Source organism: Rhipicephalus microplus, chromosome X (genome assembly GCF_043290135.1).
Source record: "Rhipicephalus microplus isolate Deutch F79 chromosome X, USDA_Rmic, whole genome shotgun sequence".
NCBI classification, from domain to species: Eukaryota; Metazoa; Arthropoda; class Arachnida; order Ixodida; family Ixodidae; genus Rhipicephalus; species Rhipicephalus microplus.
Genome location: NC_134710.1, coordinates 51,618,081 through 51,635,943, shown reverse-complemented (window position 1 = coordinate 51,635,943; position 17,863 = coordinate 51,618,081). Strand labels below are relative to the sequence as shown.

General features: G+C 45.0%; 1 long non-coding RNA gene across 1 annotated transcript; it reads right to left on the bottom strand.

The window, feature by feature from the left end:
- Window positions 1-13,804: 13,804 nt before the first annotated feature.
- Window positions 13,805-15,790, bottom strand: LOC119176690 (uncharacterized). Its single transcript, XR_012887833.1, has 2 exons — window positions 15,410-15,790; window positions 13,805-15,330 (listed from the first exon to the last, which is right to left on the bottom strand). It is a non-coding gene; the product is annotated as an uncharacterized LOC119176690 (long non-coding RNA).
- Window positions 15,791-17,863: the final 2,073 nt, after the last annotated feature.

The window sequence follows — 17,863 nt, the reverse complement described above, 5'->3', positions numbered from 1 at the left end:
GTAATTTCTTTTCCTCGTATGCCTGGTTAAAAACGCCGGCAAGTATAGAAGACAATTCACTTTTACAACACTTGTACCACTTGGCACAAAGACCATCTGGTCCCGGAGACTTGGCGGGATTTAACTTATCAATCGCCCGTTCAACTTCAGATGCAGATATACATGATTCCAAAGCGCTTTTCACTTCCTCGCTCACTTGAGGCATGCGTCCTAAATATTCTGCTTTAAATATTCCTAGGTTTACCTGTCTACACGCAAAAAAAGTTTTCAAAATGCTTTGAAAATACGCATAAAATCCTGTGGATATTGGTTACTTCGTGACCATCCTTCTCTATTTTTTCGATTTGATTCCGTCGAGCGTTCGTGTTTTCACCCCTAACGCTTTTTTGGTTGGCGTCTCTCCAGCAGCTAAAGCCTCAGCCCTAGCACGAACGAGTGCACCGTGGTAGCGTTCCTCGTCATGCAGTGCAAGTTTCTGCTTAATATTACGTATGTCAATTGTATACTCTCCCGGTTGTTTGCACTCCAATTTAGTTTTTCCAAGGTCATTCGCAGTTGATTTTCCTTATTTTTTTTTCGTAACTCAATGCGCAAGATCGATCAACAGCTTTTATTTTTATTCGCTCCTTGAACTCTTCCCATTTTTCTGCAAGTGTAACTTCATCATTCATTTTTTATTTCATTGATGCAGTTCATTATCTGGTCTAAGAATTATTCGTCAGTGATCAAAGTGGAATTCATCTTCCACAGCTCCCTTGAAAAGTTCCACCTTTTGTTTTCTCTAACACATCACAATTAACTAAACAATGATTGCTGAAGTGTATTGGGTAGACAGGCTGAGCACGTCTCAGAAATCTCCTACTCGATATGGTCTGCATGCCACGCACATCACTATGTAAAAACGCGTGACGCGTCCTTTGGGCAGTGGTGGCAAAATAATCTGGTATCCTGCGTCTTGATCTTCGGTCATCCTGTTACCGCGGCTACTTTGTGCCGCAAACGCCGCTCCTACGGAACAAATGATGCTTGCGTCTGACGCGCGTGAGTGCCGACGAAATAATGACTGATCCACACCGGTGCTTAGAACTTGTTGGCATACTTGGCTTACGCAGGCTTGATGTCGGGAGAGCAATCATGTTAATACGACTTATAAAGCATTTTAAAACAGTGAAAGAACAAGCACTCGACGCACAGTGCGAATAGCGTAACGAGTCGGTCGTCCAATGCTCCAACTCAGTACAAAATCTTGTTCTTGTTCGCCTATTAACTGTGGCGCATACCCACTTTAGCCATAATTCCTCATCGTCGTCAGCCACTGCATAAACAATTGGCACAGAGTTCTTTGCAAGTATTTAAAGGATACTACGCTTCTCAGTAGAATGATGAAAAATAGCATAGCGAATGCCAGTCTACTACCCTAGAAGCTTTATTAATAATACCATAGTGGGTGTCAAGCAAGTGTGCTTGCAGCAGCTATCCAATGAGTGTTTACAAAAGGCTCTGAAAGGCCGCTCTATAGCTTTCGCTGTGACTGTGCTGCGCCTTCCGTGCAAGCCTGACGTGTTTTTTTTTTTGTGTGTGTGTGAAGAAGGAACGAACTTCTTGGGGCATCCGAATCGACAGGGAAAGTCTTCATCTCTGTGAAAAGAATATGGAGGCCATCATGAAGGCACCCGATCCATGCAGCATCCAGGAACTTAGTTCATTCTTGGGTCTCATTTCTTACTACCGGAGTTTCTTACCAAATATGTCCACTATGCTTTCTCCACTCAATACGCTGTTGAGGAAAGACTCGAAATGAAATAGAGCCAAGAAGAAATGGCTGCATTTAGGGCTATCAAGCATGTACAGCAGCAAAGTTCAAACCTACTGGCCCACTATATGACCCAAACAAGCAAGTCATCTTACAATGCTCTGCGTCTCCTGAAGGGTTTGGAGAAGTACTTTCTCACGTCATTCGCAGGCTGGAACGACCCATCGCATTTGATTAAAAACAATCACGAACGCAGGAACTACTCTCAATTGGAACGGGAAGCCTTGACATTTGTTTTTTGTAGTCACGAAGTTCAGGAACTATACCTGCTAGGTCCCTTTGTTTTTAATATAAATCATACGCCATTGCTGGGATTATTTAAAGGAACCAATGTAGCACGTATGGCGCAGAAGCCAGAATCCAGAGATGGTTTCTTATCCTGGGAGCGCATCAGTATACACCATTTGATATAAACCGGGACAGCAGAATAAAAATGCCGATGCCCTCAGTAGGCCTTCGGCAAAAGAAGCTGAGTACACAAACTGTCAGGGTGAACAAGTGCTGCCAAGAAGTATTTCGAACAGCAGCCCACTGTCACGTCAGCAACTTGAGGAGTTGACCCAGAAAGACCCTGTGCTAATGAAATTTCTTGCCCGAATTCAAAAAGGATGGCCAAGGAAGCTTAAAGATCAAAAGTTGCAACCTTCCTGGTGGCTACGACGTGAACGCACAGTAGAAAGAGAGAGAGAGAATAAAATGAGGGAGAGGCAGGGAGGTTAACGCACAGGAGACAGTGCACTGAACTACTGTGGGGATCGCACGGCGATTTATCAGCAGGCAAGACGCGCGTTCCTGCTAGAACAACATGACACACATTTCTGGATCAATTCTACAAAAGCTCTGGCAAGGACACTCACATGGGCGTCTGGCATAGGTTCGGAGGGGGAAAATTGCCTGAATGCGGTGTTTCTCAACAAGCAGTAATAATGCTTGCATATGACGGATCCTTGAGGTGACCAGCCACATTGCAACCGTAAACCCGCGTTTATGTCGGCTACGCTAGTCCAGTGGAACACAAGATGGTTCTGGTGATTTTGGACAGTGATTTCGGGTGGGTGGAAGCCATTCCAACTCCATCAGCTAGCCGCGACAGTAGAAAGTTGCGAACTGGGTTCGCACTTTTTGGCCTGTTTAGGTATGTAAAGACAATGTAACGTCATTCATCGGAGTCCAATTACAAGACTTTGTACGACAAAATGACATACGACACATTTGTATAGCACCTTACAAGGCACAATCAAATGTTTTGCCCGAAAGAGCTGTCCGTTCTGTGAAAGAAAGTCTCAAACTTATGACCGGGGAAGGCCTTACCACAAGATATACCAGGTGATTGCCCATATATACACTGCAAAACGTCATCGGGGCAAAGGACACGTTAACCAGCAGAACTAATAATTTTGTTCACACCAAGAACCATACTACAGATTTTATTATAAGGGTCCCAGAAGTGACATTGCCAGAAAAGTCAAGTAGCTGCTAGAAAGGTGATCCGGTCTTCTGTAAAAGCTTTAATGAACAGCGGCTACCAGGCGAGGTGGCTGAAATGCCGGTAATTCGGATATTGTTTGTGTAAATCCGAATAGGGGCTCTTATAGACGACATCTGGACCAGGTACGCTAGAGACACACTGCAGACCCAAGTTCCAAGGCAGAGCCACATGAAGACCCACTAGTAGAATTCTACCCGAATGGCAGCGAGAAGAACCGGTGTAAAATGCTTCGGCTCCAGCAAAAGGGCTACCCAAGCATCACTAACCACGTTGGATCGACAACAATTTTTCATGGTGCATATATATTTTCTAACGCGAAGGAAATATTACCCGTCAGTTCGTGAGATCTTGGCATGGTAAAGTGTAAAACACCATGAAACACTGCATGGTAATCAGGGTTTTTCTATCTGCAGCGAATATGAAGTCGTATGCTCACATACTGCAAAGTGAGCGCACGGGCGGTTCGAGTTTGAGGGCGCTGGTTTACTGCGCATGCGTGCACTTCACGCGCATGCACCACGGCTCAACTTCGTCCACTCGCGGTCGTGACGGCAGCGCCGCATTTCACTGTGCTACTCTTTTTACGTCGTAAGCAGCGCAGAATTGAGCGGGGCTAGATAATATATACTCACTGTAATCTTGAGGACTGGCCCGCACGACTGCATAAGACTTCATAAACCATTCCATAAACCAGATTAAAGGCTCTTCTGCTATACTGCGCAGCAATATAGTTTGTGATAATCTTAGGCGTGATTTAAAAAAAAAATTAAGTCACAACGCAAAAAGAAAGCTGGAATATGTGACTATGTTTCATGCTCTTTTCATTTCTACTACGATCTAATCGCACGTTCTGGCCAGTTGTCGGTCCCTTGAAAAACCAACCGCACCAATCGACAAATCGTTTTCGAACTTTAGGGGGAATTTTTAATGCGAAGCATTTCTTTGTGTACTGCAAGAACTTTTGGCATCTATCTATCTATCTATCTATCTATCTATCTATCTATCTATCTATCTATCTATCTATCTATCTATCTATCTATCTATCTATCTATCTATCTATCTATCTATCTATCTATCTATCTATCTATCTATCTATCTATCTATCTATCTATCTATCTATCTATCTATCTATCTATCTATCTATCTATCTATCTATCTATCTATCTATCTATCTATCTATCTATCTATCTATCTATCTATCTATCTGGCCGCCTATGTCTGGAGGCCCTCGTTATCACCCCCTTGACTTGGGGTAAACGAACATTAGTATGGGAAGGCAAGATTGTTTGACGAATACGACTCTCTGGTCATGACATGAATAATGACACAATCACGTCACGTTCGTCACCAAACACTTTCCCGCCCGACAGTGGCACATACTCGTGGGCGGGTATCTGCCGCTGGTATGCGGGTATGTGCCACAGGTGATTGACACTTAATATCTACCCAGGATCGGCGAGAACACCTATGGGAAGTTTTAACGCGTGAGCGTTAAGAAAAAAATGACATCGGCTGCGTTGACTTGACGAATGTAAGGAAAAAATGTTAGGGTCCCAGCCTCGCACACATAAAGTCCATAATGTCCATAAGTCTATGTTGAACTTGCCGACTAGTATAAAGGATGGGCAGATGGATGGGCGGACAGGTGGATGCATGCACGGACGGATGGACGCACAGGTGGACGGATGCATGGACGGACGACAGCGTGGATGGATAGATAGGTGGATGAACAGACGGATGGACGGGTGGATGGACGCGTGAATGGATGGATGGATGGACTGATGCATGGTCGCACGGACAGATGAACGGTGCATGTGATCATGTATTGTGCTGTCGTTTAGTTGGTTCAATACATAAAGTCGGTTGTTTACACATATGTTTTTGTTTTTGTTGTGAAGGTCTTCACTTTCGGTTTGGATTTTTTGGGGCGTGATGGACACTAACTGTGTCACCCACCAATAGCGTCATTCTGTAACATTTCGCTCAATAAAAATATTACAGCAGAGTCACCTTCCCTCTGCATGCTTCGCATAACATCGATTCCCAAGGTACGTAGCATCTGCCAGTTTTTAGGGGGGGGGGGATAGAAAGGAGGCCAACAAGAGAGCGAGGAAAAGCAGGGAGGCTTACCAGCTCAGTAAAGGTGGTATGCTACCCGACTCTTGGGAAAGGGGGATTGTAAATTAATGAGTCTAATCTGACTGATCTATCAATCTGTAAAGCGCAGAATCATGTCTGAAAAAAAACAAAAACAAAGGACACTCAAGCCAGCGTTTAACTGCCCGGAGAAAATTTTATTGAAAGCACGTGAACAAATAAACCTAGAAAAGAACGTTGGAAAAAAATAAAGTGATGTCACAAGCTTTTGAGAAGACAATGAAATCAGTTTCGGTCCTGTAGAGCAACGTAAGTGGCTGTATGACACGCGCGCTTTTTACAGGTATTTTATTTCTCAGAACCCTTTAAATAAATATCCGCTTTTGAAAGTTTGGCAGCGCTTGTCCGCCGTATCTTCAATGTTATCCTGTGCAGTTTTGCGCGATAGTTTCAAGTCTTTAATAACGATGTGGCCAGAAAACTGTTCTCTTTAACTTGGTCACGTGCTCCATACGCGCAGATGGTCGCTAACAGGGAGCAGTGTCTTTCATAAACAGAAATAAAGGCTTCACCTAAACCATACATCGCATGGGATCCGCTTTTCATTGACGATAATTCCTGAGAACGTCTTACTGGCCGAAATGTAAATGAGCCTTGCAGTCATCCAGCTGAAAAGGAATAAAGGAAGAACAGGTGATAATATGATAATAATAACAGACGTGTATCATTGAAAATGAGCAGATTATTTTTTTATTTATTTGGCCTTAGATTATGGTCTGGTGACTTAGGCGTAATATTAACAAACCTCCTCCTCGATGCTTAATCACATTAACTGCCTTGATTGGCAGGGAGGCGGACACAAGTGGCGGAGTAACGCCACAATGGTGACACACGGATCCAATAGAAATGGATGGATCCCTGGGTTCACTGACCCAGCAGAACCAAAAGAGATATGGGAGGACGCGCGTTAATTTCACCCACTCCGTAAACGCGAAATATCTGCGTGCCACCGCGCGCATATAGTTAATCAGTTCGCCGTCAGAAGTATTTTCGGCTTCTGTCGCTAAGATTTCGCGCCTATCGCTCGACCAGTTCCGCTATGCAGTAAATCAGTCGGGCAGAAATATAGGCAAGACTGGCTCGATGATCGTATCGCGCTGTTTGCATCATAAAGCGTGTCGGGACGGTCGGCCCTTTCTTTTGCGGAACACAACAGGCGGGCAAGCGGCGGCACATGCGAAAAGAAAATAAAGGCCGAAAATGGGGGTGAAAAAAGACGACGCGCGAGGCAATCGAGCAGCGGCGATTGGCTGCCGCTCAGGCAGCTCCAGGCGGTGCTTCCCGGCCATTGGCTGCCGCCAGTGCAGCGCGCCCACTTCGGAGGGGCAACAAATTTTCGGCCGCTGAATCCGACAGGGGCCCTTATGTGCTCCGGCCCATTTTTGCTTCTCGCCAAGCGCGGCGCGCACCAAAGACCCCATAAAGCATGCACCGTCGCATTTCTTTTCCCCGGGCCCAAGAGAATGTCAGGAGGAGACAAAAGCCGCGGGCATATCTTGCCCGGTTTCATGGTGCACCGTTTGTTCCGGCGTGCGCCGGCAGACGCTCTTTGATCTCGGCCAGGCGCGCGCCTTTCGTTTTGATCGGGACCAATTCACGCGGCGAGAGGCGCGCGCCCACCCGTCAACCGCGGCATCCACCGATGGGCGGCGTTAGCAGCACCGGCTCACATCGGCGGAAAGCTCGGGTTCATGCTCCGGTCTGCGCCGTCACGCCAGTTACCAGCGCCCACCTCCAGTATTATTACTCTTTTGCCATCTCTTAAGGCCCGTTCGGGATGGATTGGTCGTAAATGACTGATGTTCCGAAGGCCTACCGGATAGCGGCACTCTTTTAATATACAGCGTTCTGGCGAGTTATTAAGCGATTTTGTCAAAGTTAATACTGTACCACCGCGCTTTCCGAAGGAATTCGAGGTCCAATGTTTTGTGATAAGAGTCTAGTTGCTGGAACAGATCAAGGTTTCTGTCAATTCCAATTCATCCTCACCGACAGAGCCTTGCAGACCACTCCACTCCCGCTTACTATGATGTATACATAAAAGCTTCAGAACGGTATGACAAAAACGAACTTCACGAAAGAAAGAATAAGAAAAAGAATTCGTATGTATTGAATAAAAATCTATGAGTTATACTGTGTGATTCTACGTTTTCACACAGCCATCTGAACGTGAGGCAAATCGCAAAGGAAGACATCATGGTTTGGCATTTCGGTTGATTGATTGATATGTGAGGTTTAACGTCCCAAAACCACCATATGATTATGAGAGACGCCGTAGTGGAGGGCTCCGGAAATTTCGACCACCTGGGGTTCTTTAACGTGCACCCAAATCTGAGCACACGGGCCTACAACATTTCCGCCTCCATCGGAAATGCAGCCGCCGCAGCCGGGAATCGAACCCGCGACCTGCGGGTCAGCAGCCGAGTAGCTTAGCCACTAGACCACCGCGGCGGGGTAAAATTCGGCAGCACCAAAATTTGGCCTCCATGGCAGAGATAAAACCCGTAACCTTCAGCTGGAAAGCACACAATGAGGCATGCAATGTGCTACGATGACGCGTATATACACTTCCCAATAAGCATTCAGTCAGACTGAAGCTATTCAAAAAGTGTTGCGGGAGGATGCATGAGGCGTGCACCACCCTCGTGGAGTTAATTGTAGCAAGCTTTAGTTTCGTATTGTTTCCAATTTTATCTTCCAACAGATTTAGGAGGTTGCAATGCTCCATTTATAAGATGTAGATGCCGATATTACATCTTTAAATGAAGAATAAATGATCATGTACTTGCAACTGATTATGTAGGATTGAAAAGTAAACAAAAATATAGCTGTGTTAGTTCACAGGCTCACGCAACGCACTAAACACCGTTTATACGAGTTTTCTGTAAGTCTTGCTCACGAAGTACTGGCGTAATTCGGAAGGATGTTAAAAGATTCGTGCTTTGGGTGTGCCAGCACTAGTGCCATTCAATAGAGTTTGCTATCACGTTTTATTAGGTATAACAGATTCATATATTTGAAACTTGCTTTCTATTTTCCTCAAATAGCTTTTGGTACATATTTGTAACGTAAGAACGGTGATATAAATCTCAAAAGAATGCTCCACGTCTCCCTTTCAAAATAGACTATAAGATATAAGTCAGACAGTCCTTTAAGTTAGACAATAAGGCATGTAGTCACGTACACAGTATATGAAGTTACGCGCTTATTTACTGTGGACACAACTTCGATAGATCTGTGTTCATGAACCCTCCCGGAAACGTAGACCCGTTGTCAATCGACTTGGCATCTGAGTGTTGTCATTCTACTATTTGTGTCAATTTATGCATTTATTTACTTTTTAAAGGGAAAGTGTTTTATATCAGGGTCCGCCAAAACTTCATTCACGCATTGCCATGACGGACATGACGTCGAAAAAAATGCACGCGATCAGCGGCAAAGAAAAAAAAAAATGTCACAGCGTTGCAGCAAAGCCGAAGCAATGGACGTGATAGCAACAAATTGGAAGGTCACACGCAGAATGGCAAGCAGATAGCAACGTGCCCCGCATTTCTCACGCACAAATGACGCACGAAACGTACTCACAGATACAAATTAACGCGAATAAGCGTCTCAATCGTTTTTTCGCCCTGTCTGAAAAGCGCGCCCTTTTCGCAAACGGAGACTGTGCAACGACTGCAGTGAGTTTTGTGCGCCCGGTAATACAACAGAATTGTTCCGGTGAAACCCCAAGGCCAGCCCAGACGTCCGCACCGCGATTGTCCGCACCGCGAGATAAGCGCACGCATGAGCGTCCACCCTGCCCCCTCTCCGCGGGGCAAAGTACGTGAAGGTGTGAGAGCGCACGCCACCGCGTCGTCACGATGTGGGGACGCACGCTCATTGTGTCATCTTGCTGGTGATGCTGAAAACACAACGGTTCCCCCCGATATGCCCGTCACTAGCTGTAAGTGATAGATATAAATAGCTTGCCGTTTGAACAGTGCAGAAGGTGCTCCTTCGTGGGTCAGTGGCTAACGCCTCGCGCTCACACTTCAGAGGCCTCGCGTTTGATTCCTCGTTCTGGAATATTTTTCTTTCTTGCGTTTTCATTTATATACATGCGTATGCATATACGGTGAGTGACGGCGACGCTGAATGCAAAATTAAGCCGAGAGTTTCCGTATAATTGCTATCGCAATAAAAAGGTCCGTCAATGGGTGTCGAGTCCACGACGACAGATGCCGGGCACGCTGCCCACTGCGTAAAGGTCACTCACTCTCGATGCATTACAAACACGCTTTTTATATCTTACACTTTCCTATCCCAATGGTTTTGGTTGGTGCGGCAGTGTCCCCCTCTGGGAGCAGTAAACTGAAGCAATACATCATGAGTGTGACCTCTGCGATGAGCTCCTGCAATGCGTTGTTGCACGCATGTCATTCGACGTGTTTCTAAAAGGAGTGCAATTTAGTCAAGTGTCAACGCCTTAACACACCGTTAGGTGATGACCTTAGCTCAAGCGTCGGGCGCGCCCATAGCATCCATCCAAACCGAAAATAGCTTGGTCAAGTGCACCTGCATTACCTGGTTATAACATCACTTTCCCCGATAAGACTCGCTCCGATAAAAATTGTGGCCGCGTCTCAGGAGCAACCCAACGCGCTTTGCACTTCCCTCTAGTTCGACTATGGTGTGATAGCCACCTTAGCCCAAGTCCTACATCCAACCTGCGATGCTCTTCTAGCCATCACACCTCTTTCTCTGATTACACTCTCGCCGTTAACTACTACAGCTGTCACAAGAGCTTGTTTATGAATTGATCATGGACGTTAGTGATCGGGATAGAAATGTATATACCAACAAGCGTCAAAGTGAGTGCATCCACGTTGAACGGTGCTGTAGCTGCTGAACACCAACATGCATTGTGCAAGCTCTCTCACACAAACATACCATAAATATTCAGCTACTTTTACAAGGACACGTTTTCTTTTTGTGTAATGCTGATTCCTGTGATGGAGAAATGAACCACGTTTTTTTTTTGTTGTACATGTTGTTGCTTAGCCTACAGCAATTGAACTGCCATGGTATTTTAACTTCAGTCTTTCTAGGACAACTAATGCACAACAGAGCAGAACAATGATCGAAATCGCTTCCTCAAATTACTAATAAAGTGGGTGCATCATTGCTCCGATGGCACGTATATATCTAAAAAAAAAAAAAAAACGCTAGACTCCAGAGACAGTTCCTAACTCGCACATTTTCAACAACAAAAATCATCTAGCGATGAAACTTGAAGACCGCTTTCGAAGATCTTTCGCTTCGACTGAATTGTTTTAAAAGGAGTAGCCTGTTGGAGAATTATTGAAGGAAGCTTGGCAAAGCTGCACGACAGTTACGACTGCCACAACACAAAAACATTCGGGTCACTGCGGGATGCATGCGCTGTGGCCCAGCAGAACCAGTCGAAACGTGTTGGCGAAGCACACCTGTTCTCAAAATGTCTCGAAGGGAACGACAGCAGCAGAGGAACACCTATCAACCCGCAGAACGATCTCAACGGGAGCCAAGTACTGACCGGTGCCGCTCACCACTTAGCGTGTCCCATTACATCATAAAGTGTGGTTGGTACTTTATGATGTAGCAAATTTATTTATTTATTTATTTATTCATTTTTCATTGACAATATTCCTGATGACCTTACAATATAGCCGTAAGTGGTAGTGAGATAGCATATAAAAAATACCTAAAAGCACTTACGAGCAAACGTGAGAACAACATAAAAATAATTTTCAAATTCTGTCAGTTTCAATATAAATGAAGGTTCTATAGCTGTATCGACGACATCATCAGGGACCTATTCCAATCACGCCCAGCAGGAAAAAAAATAATAATAATAAAAAAATAATAATAATGATAATAATAATAATAATAATAATAATAATAATAATAATAATAATAATAATAATAATAATAATAATAATAATAATAATAATAATAATAATAATAATAATAATAATAATAATAACCATTTGCAGGCACTAGACTTACAAGAGGGTTTGTTTCAGCGTGGGTCATAGCATGACTTTATCGATGTGTGCTTTTGAGTGAACCGAGTAGACGTGTTGTAATCTTTCGCGGTATCGTCGTAGAGCTGCAAGAAAGGATCACAATAGAGAGGATCGGCAGGGGTGTTAACCAGACTAGAAAAGCTAGTGCTCTACCCTGTACTGGGGAAAATGATGGGGGAGTCTGAAAGCTAGAGGTCGCAGAGAAGAGAGGAAGAAGAGGGGTAGTAAAGACATAGTCACATTCCTAACAGTTATGATTACGCTCTCTGACCGACCTGCGAGTCAGTAGTTTTCAAGAATTTATCAATGACTTCACCCCCTTCATCCACTGTGACCTTTCAGGACGGTTTTCCATAATGGTTACCGCCGTCACTGGTCTGGCGCCTGTGCAAGCTGGAGCACCTATTGCGAGTGATTGTCGCTGCACTTAGTAGCAAGGACAGTCGCAGTGGATGCGCCCTAATGTCTCCTCACTACGACGAAAATCCAAGTGGATGGTTTTAGGCAGAGCACGTACCGTATAGTGGCACGGGCGTGCGCCTGTTACCTTGCTTAGCGCCACATTGCTCAACACTAATTAAAGCTTAAGATGATATAGGAGAACAATCAAGCTGAAGCCGGGTGATGACATTGGTAAGCTCTAACACAAGTTACAACTTCTTTCATTCCAAATCCCTTCCCCTACCGATTCTTGGCTCCTATCATGGTCACCCGCCATATCTGATGATGATTATCATCATCAAGTTCACACGTTCTGCCGTCCTGCGCACAAGATAGTCACCTGCAGCATGCTCGCGTGATATCAGCGGTGTTGCAATGCGGCTGACATTTTCTATGTTGGTACGAATACTCGAAAAAGGAAGCGCTGTATCGAAGTACTTATTCGGCTGCCAAATATTTCCGAATTTAATCCTCAGTGTTTGCCCGGTGGCTGTCACGTTGTGTTGATGAGCACGATGTCACCGGCTCGATTATCTGCCGCTGAAGGCCACATTAAAGTAAGGGCTGTATGCGAAAACCGATCGTACACCGCGCATTTGAAAACGTTAAGAAAACGCCAGAAGGTCGCAATCATTCACGAGATCTTCCTTATACTGCTGCGTACTTTCTGACTAAATTCCTCTTTGGGCACGCAGAACGAAGGTGCCTGTTTAGCGTGATAGCGGTAAAGAGCTCGTTTCGTGGAAATTCTGGCGTCGGCGTTGTTGGTTGCGAACGAGACATCATCATCTAGACCGTGACTGAAAAATCGAGCAGGATGCAAATTAATATATGTTAAAATTTTTTTTGTTCGAAATGGAAATCGAACCCCGGCCGTCTGCGTGGCAAGCAAATGTTTCCCTCAAAGCCACGTCGTTGCTTGAAATTAATTTGAAAAAAGAAACACCACATATGAATGTCATGTAGTAGAAGTATAGACTCTTTGGCACATGTATTATTGCGTCTAAATCTTCGAATTGCATGGAGCTTCTAAAGAAGTGAAGTGCGCAACGAGCGGGTAGCTTTAAGCTGCACATCCACCCCAAAGTCTGCAGCTACGCAAGTGCGCGTGGCACCTTATGGACGGTACCTCACCGATTAGAAAAAAAATGAAGAACTACGGCGTAGTGGGCACTTATAGCAACTGTAGAGACATTAAAATAGTTTGAAATGGTCAAAGTTATACGCACACAACCCTTTCTTTTCTCGCGGCACGGGACCCGATTACGCTATAGCGATCAATCATGAGGGCGAAGCTCAAACGTCCTCCGAGTTTTTCTTCCCCGCGATGTTGCGTGGTTTTAGCAACGTGGCTAAATGGTACGTTATTCGTAGCCACGCCAGTGTGTAGTTAGGTAATCGTAATTCTAGTCACGTGACTACTTAGGTGACATTGCGTGATTTTAGTCATCGTGTACGCGAGTGCTAAACGTAATTTTTAGCCCCCGTGATGTTGTGTAACGTGATTTGAGCCACGTGACTATAGATGTTGCGTGATGTTACGTGAAGCGTAGTGATGTGATGTTAAGTGATTCTGAGTCATACAACAGCCTCACCTCCTGTAGTTTTTGTACTCCTCGCCGGAAAAGGCGGCGCAAGTGTTGTGGGATCGAAGCAAAGGTTAAAAATGATGAAGCAAGCGCGTGCCGGTTTGTGAAGATCATAATAACTGTCTGCACTGCCCGGTGCAACGAAAGGCTTAAAGAGTGGCTCCTCTCTTTGAAAATGTGATCCATATAATGGAATAAGCATACGAACACTCACAGCATTCACGTTGCTGAATGCGCATACTATATGAATAATATCTCAGCCATCTGACATATTTATTTATTTATTTATTTATTTATAAAATACTCACAGCGCCTTCATGGGCATTACAGAAGGGGGATACATAAAGTATGTAATACAAAAATACAGGTTACATGCGTAAACAAAGAAACACTATCATAACTATATATATACCAGTACAGCACAACAGGGTTATACTTATACAATAACATCATTGAGCGCCGGACAAACGCTGCATTGTAATTTATTCTCGCAATGTCTGATGACAGCCTATTGCAGGCTGTAATTGTACTGGGAAAAAAGGACTTTTTTATACATGGCACTTCTCCAGACTATTTCCTTCATTTTTGAATCAGGGTGCACTCTTCTAGACACGTAATCAGAGTCATGCATTTATTTCGTACGGTCTATTCCCATACGTGAATGGTAGATCTCTCTATTCAGGCCACGAACGGGGACAATTTTAGGCAAGTCGTATGCCATCGCGCTCCACGTGACTTACGCTCGAGTAGTGTGTACGTGCCAGCGAAGTATCGGTGGTCATTTTCTATACTGGAAAAAAAAAAACTCGTCGGTACGTCTACATTTCATTTACAGGCTTCACATACTATATAAGGAGGCCGGTACTGTAGTAAGCTTGCTTTGTGTATACTCTCAGGAAAAGATGACTTAGTCTCCAACGTGGGAACGTGCGATGCATCTTGTGGTGGCTAAAGCATAAAATTCTCTCAAGGTTCTTCCGACGTTCTGACAGCTGCACTTGAATGTGCGAAGAGGCCTGTCATAGTTCTACGAAACGAGGCCGAGTTAACTAAGGGAAAAAAGGGAAGAGAATCATCATGCCACATTTTTTTCGCGAATGATCAACAACACGCCGCTATTATACGCAGAAGTTAGGCATTCGTGTTCTAGTACACAACGCTGCATACGTGTGTGCTGCGTTATTTTTTTGATTACGTGATAGGCAGAAAATAAAAAATGACGACTTAAAAGGCTACAGTAGCAAAACAACACAAAAAACTAAGACATGTGGACTGTGCCATGAAGTCTGCCACTGTCATCAAAACTTGCCCCGACAAGATTATAGTTATATAATTAAATGCAGAATGCCCCAGCTATGTTGGATAGGAGCATTTCTCAATTTTAATTTTTTATTTCTTGTTACTGATCAATTATTGTGAATGCAAAAAGTGGGGTGCATTACGAGTCCCTGTTCCATACCGCGCCCCCCTCTTCGCGTTCCCAATGAACCGTTCATACCAACTAGCCCAAAAGGCTGTTCCACTACTGTCCAACCTGTTCCCCTTATCATTTTCTTTTATTTATTTTTCTTTTTTTCCCGTGTGCATCTCGTTTAAATGGTGGGGCTGAAGTATGTATGTGTAAGTATCTCCACGGCAGATGATTAAAAAGAACGAGAAATGAGTGTTTGACAATTCTCTTTCCTCCTTTTGCAGATGAAGATCAAGGATAATCGAGCGACGCATCGTCTGCTAGTTGGTCCATCGTCTGCAGAGTGCGTAGAGAGCTGCAGGATATTCAAGACGTGGTGCCTGCATGGCAGCGAAAACAGCTACAAAATCACAGTTAAATAAATACCACTATAAAAGAACGTAAAATAGATCAACCTACATTATACGTTGCGTTCTGATCCGTGTTGTCTTCTTTAACGAGGGCCTTCCAGCACCCGATTTGCTTCATGGGACCATCGAGGGGCAACCTGCTCTTGGCCTCTTGCGAGCAACGTAGTGTTCACCGTTACGTGTCGCAACAACTACACCCGGGCAGCCGCCATTGCGTCACGGCTGCGTCGCGTGCAGCAGCGCCAAAGTGCGGAAGATGCGCGGCCCTGCCATGCCAGCACCAGCGCGCCCTGTGTCCCAGTAAGATGCCGGAGGGAGTCCTTGGTTTGGCTGCCAAACAAAGGCGGCCCTTCTTCTTCGCGTGCCCCTGACAGTTGCAGGCCGGTGCGCAAGAATCCATACCGAGGCGGCCGCCGCCGAGAAGTGCAGCGAGGATCTGAGGAGCACAGAAAAAGAAAACAATGAACAAAGACTCGTTATTCGCAGGCATCTTCCACCGGCAGCAGTGGAGATGCGTGCGTCGTATTTGTACGCGGAGGATAGCGCGCGCAGGCCGCCACGGGGGAAAAAGAACATTTGGGAGAACTGGCCGTTGTCAACCCGTTATGCGTTTTTAACTGCCTTCCAACGGCCCATAGCGGCTCTGGAAATACTGGATGCAAGGACGCGAGGAAGCCAGTAAGCCTTGTTTTCGCCACTATCGGCCGCGAATCGCCATCAACCGCCAGCGGAGGAGCACGATGCCTGAATGATCCGTCTCAATGCCGTCCGCCGCATTACCTCCGGGAGAGTGCAGAACATCGCGCGCGAGGGGCCGCGGCCGCCGTTTCATTTTCCTTTCTTCTTCTTGTCGGGGCCCCCTCTGGACAGCGTTGGGTGGCTTCGCTGTACTCACCTCCTTTCTCTCTATATATTTTTTTCTATTTCGTAATCAAGTGTCACGTCAAAAGGGAACGCTCCAGACGCCGTTAAAGTTGGCCAGCGGCACGTCGCTCACCCGGTGACATTTAATCGCGAAGCGGCCCGCCACGCGACGACGACACCACGGAGGACGCGCGAACGTTGTGGGAGTGGCCAAACGGGTCGGCGAGCGTCCCACCTGGGGAGCGCTCGCGTAGCCTTGCCTTGCTGGAGTTCCAGGAGTCCGTTACTGCGTATACTTGACGCTCTTTAAAATTATGGCGCCCTGTGGGCCCCAACTTCGTCGTACGTGATTAAACGCAATCATACTTGAAGGGTAAGTAATTTAATTCGCAATGACGATGTGTCTCCAGGGCATACAGTCCTCTAAGGAACGCTGAGGCGTTCCTCGGAGGAAAGCTGGTGAAAGAATGCATGCGCACGAGTTGCGAAAGTTACGGTCATACAGCAATATTCCTGCATCGAATTTCTCAGAGCACAGAGTGTCATATCAGATGTTTTTCTACAAGCGCCAGCTTACAGATCAAAAGTTTAATGTGGAACTTTTTATATTTAAAGTGGGATCAAAATCTCGAAGGTTTTCTTTCGTAAGAGACTTTTTGTCATTGATTGACGTGTTTGCTACTAATGCGTCCAGCCTCAAGCTTTGCTGGAATTTCGATGCAGCAAACATGCATCAAGACAACGTTACTCAGTAGGAAGTGAATTAAGTTAATACGGCTTCCGAACCCATGCTGCAGCTCCGATATACGCATTCCTTGAGTAAATTATTTGTTTGTTTCTTTACAGTGCCCTGTATGGGCGCGGTAGATGTGGAGGAATAACAGCGCTGAAAACAGAAAGTAAATATACAGACTGAATGCATATTTATAACAGCCCATTCCACACACTTAAAGAGAACAGCGTTTTGAAAAATGAGGTAATAGTAATGACAGACAACAAATATTCTTGATAAGTTTAATAGTTCTAACAACGACACTCGGTGCTAGGCCAAGCTCATTGAAAGGAAAATTTCTAAGCGGGCAAGAAAATGCCAAAAATGACGTGCATACTCTTTCAAGAGGCACTTTAATCATTGGCGAATCATTCGGAGGGTAATGCAAGTGTTGAAATAAAACGTTGGTTCCTGCAAACTGTGGCGAGTGCAGGCAGAAATGTACGCGTGTCATGTGTGAATTTTTATATCTGAATAGCCGCTTGTCGCAAAATGTGCTTTTTTAACAGCGAAAACTAAATATAATTCTACCTACCTTAAAAAAAAACACGAACACATCGAGAATAGTCGCCTTCGGCTTTGAGTTAATTACACAATTCTTCCGCATTGCTTCTACATTCTCATCCCTTTTCTCTTAGCAGCATTGGACATAAGACGACGTTCCAAAGTGATAAGCTGCTTTATTTGAGTAAGAAAACTTTTATCCAACATAACGAAGAAAGTAAGCCGAAATTTATCCCTTCAAAGTGTTACTTGCTTTATTAAAATGACGACCACGTATCGTTTGAGGGTGGGAAAGAGAGCAAGAAGAGAAAAATGTCAACAAGACGAGAGTTACTTTTGTTATTCTGCACTGGGGATAAGAGA